Below are 3,270 nucleotides of genomic sequence, written 5' to 3'. Positions count from 1 at the left end.
AATCATTTCTAATTGTTCATTTATTGTGTCATTTTGTTCTTGTATTTTCTTCCAAAATTCTTCTAGGGTTTTGTCTGTGTTTTCCTTGATCTGTCTCTCAATCCTTTGAAGATATCTAAACATAATTCTTTTGAATTCCTTATCAGGGAGTTCCAGTGCTGCTTCTTGCTCAGGGATGTGTTCTGGGTTTGTATCTTCTCCTTCATTTCTAGAACTTTTACCACTTTATCTTGCTTCTTGGACTGTGATGATCTGTTGTCTCTGAGACATTGTGACATTGTTTTATTTAGATCTCTGTAAACAGTTTGTGAACAGCAGCTAATGGTGAATCAAGCTCTCCTTGGTGGCTGTTTATCATTGGCCCATTGGTGGAGAAGGAGGTGGTGGCTCTCACTGAGTAAGTGAAGCTGCAGGATGTGTGGGTGTATTTGTGTTGTGTGGGGACTGTTGCTGTATCCTACTCAGTTAGACAGAAATAACAATAAAATTGCCATGAGAAATGTAAAAGCAAATAGACAAAAAACACACCATGTAATCACTCAGGAACAGTAACTGCTGTGCCCAGGTTATGAAGGGATTGTTTGGGGCGAGGAATTTGCTAACACATGACAATGCAAAAAGCAATAGGAAAGTTTATTAGCTAACTTAAGTTAGGGTACTTGCTTTCACCCCCACAATGGGTTGAGCAAAAGACTCCGTGCTTTTACATTAAAACATTTTTATAGAGGAACATAGGGTGGAGTAGATAATTTGGTTTTTATGACAGGGGTTTGGGAATTTGGGGCAGGTTGGAATCCCCACGGTTTCAAAGGTGAGTAAGAGATTGTTCGGGGCCGGGTGGATCTCTTTGATATGTGCATACTCTCTGCGAAACCCCGGGAGGAAAGAGACCTGTAGTCTTCAAAGGTGGGTGAGAGGCTTTTTGGAGCCATACAGATTTCTGATAAAAGGCTCTGAGGTATGGGACATTTACTACAGGCATTAGGGCTCAGCATGGGATGTTTCAATCTCCATACTAAAGGCTTCTGGTTAAAAGATCTTTCAGGCCCTACATTCCCCCCCCCTTTTTTTCCCCCTTTTTTATATAAATGAGGAATATTCCTCTTGCATTGCAGGAGATAAAGACTGATATTGTTGCTGCAAGACCATGAGTTGTACAGTATTAACCCGATCTTTTACAAATGACACAAGCTTATTTATAACGCAGGGACCAAAAGTTAATATAATTATAAGGACTATGAAGGGTCCTAAGAGAGTAGATATTAAAGTAGTCAACCATGGGGAGCTATTAAACCAAGACTCAAACAATCCTTCCTGAGCCTCCCATTCCTTTTTCCTTAGGGCAAGTCCCTCTCGCACCTTGGCTATGGATTCCCAGACCACTCCTGTATGGTCCGCATAGAAGCAGCATTCTTCTTTTAATATAGTGAATAATCCATCTTTTTGGAGAAGCATAAGATCTAACCCCTGGCGGTTTTGTAGTACAACATCTAATAGCAAGGTCAGGGATTTCTCTAAGTTTGAGATAGAGGCTTCTATCCTTTCAAGGTCTTCATCTATAGCTGCCCTCAGAGAATGCATGCCTTGATTTTGTACTGTTAAAGAAGCTATTCCTAGTCTGGTCCCTGCTAGGCTAACCAAAGTAGCTAGAGTTAGGGCTATAGTGAATGGCTCCTTTTTTTCTCTGTTAGTTCCGCCCCATTGTACATACATCTCTTCTTCTGGGTGGTAAAGAATTCAGGGCAGGACAGTCACCAGTATACAATGATCTGAGGACAGATTAAATACTTTCAAGTTTAAACAGGGTAAAAGTCCCGCTTTCGAGCAAAGCTACCAACTCCCTTCCCTGGGAATAATCCAATTAAAGGATGGGTTTATTTCAGTATATGAGGTACAACGTTCTTGGGAGTTGGGGGGCTTCCCTATGCATAAGTCCTTTCCCGTTACATGTTGTATAGTAATTCCTACCTTATGGTCTTTCCAAGAGCAATTCTTTGTGTTCAGGTCATGAGAATAGCTGAAAGAGGTGTTAATGCCTATTGCTTCTAAAACGGAGGCTTTGCATCGTAACAGAGCTAGTAGGCTTGAGTCAAATTAGGACTAGTACGGTTAAGTGTTTGGTAGGCTGCTAGCATTAAATCTCAAAGAGGGTCTGTAACATCAGGAGTTACAGTGCTCGGTTCTTTCACTGACTTCCTTGTAGGGGGTAAGGTTTCTTTTTCCGGGGGGGGGGCGGTTAACACTTCATTTGGACCCACTGACCCAGTATCTAAGGGTTCTATTTCCCGTACAATGGTTATCACCCTAGAGGGATATCCCCTATACCAAATTTGGAGACCCCAAGTAAGCCCAGATTTCCACTTAGCTAATTCTTTCTTTCCCTGTTCAGTGAATGAGGCTTTTATCCAATCACATTTCTTACATTTTCCTAATGCATAAGTATACCTGGGCTTGGCAAAGGAGAATGTTACATAGTCCTGGGTTTTTACATGCTACTTCCATTCCCCATCATTAGAAGTCATGCAACTCCAATTTTTGCAGCAATACCAATTGAGCCCCCCGCATTGCTGAACATTTTGCTTGTACCCAGGGCATGCAAAAAACCCCATCTTACGGATAAAACCTTCATCCCAAGAACAGCCAGTAAGTGTCGCTAGAGAGAAAAATAAATCAGGCCACCAGACATTAAGGGGGGTGGTATGGGTGGTGGAGTTCAAAGTCTCATGGGTTAGTCCATTGCGGATTCTCTATGTAACTTTATAGGGTTGGTGAGCCGCGATACTTATTGCGAGGTGGTAGAAGTTTAGGGTGAGGGTGAGAAGGACTCTAATCTCTATGGTGCTGCGTTAACTTGACTTTCAGCGGGTTTTCAGGATCAGAGTACACTTTCCAATTCGCTCATGCAGACAGCTGTTCCGTCTGGTTGGCTCTCCTGATATGGGAGTGGTGTATCCAGGCGCTCACTCCGTTTACCTTAACAGCAGTGGGGGTCACAAGAACAACACCATAAGGTCCCCTCCATTTTGGCCCCAGTGTCTTTTTCTGGTGCTTTTTTACCCATACCCAATTCCCTGGCTCAAACTCATGGACAATCCCCTGTTCACTAAGAGGACCTTCATATATGGTCTGAAGTTTGGGCCATAATTCCCTTTGAATTACTTGGAGAGTATTCATTTCCAAGATTAAATCTTTTGACAAGTCACTGGGACATTTTTCCAGGTTGGAAATAATAGGGGGTGGCATCCCATACATTATTTCAAATGGGGTCAG

This window comes from Orycteropus afer, unplaced genomic scaffold (genome assembly GCF_000298275.1).
Source record: "Orycteropus afer afer isolate SDZICR_OR568_19922 unplaced genomic scaffold, OryAfe1.0 scaffold00714, whole genome shotgun sequence".
In the NCBI taxonomy this organism is placed as follows: Eukaryota; Metazoa; Chordata; class Mammalia; order Tubulidentata; family Orycteropodidae; genus Orycteropus; species Orycteropus afer.
This window is presented reverse-complemented; position numbering follows the sequence as displayed.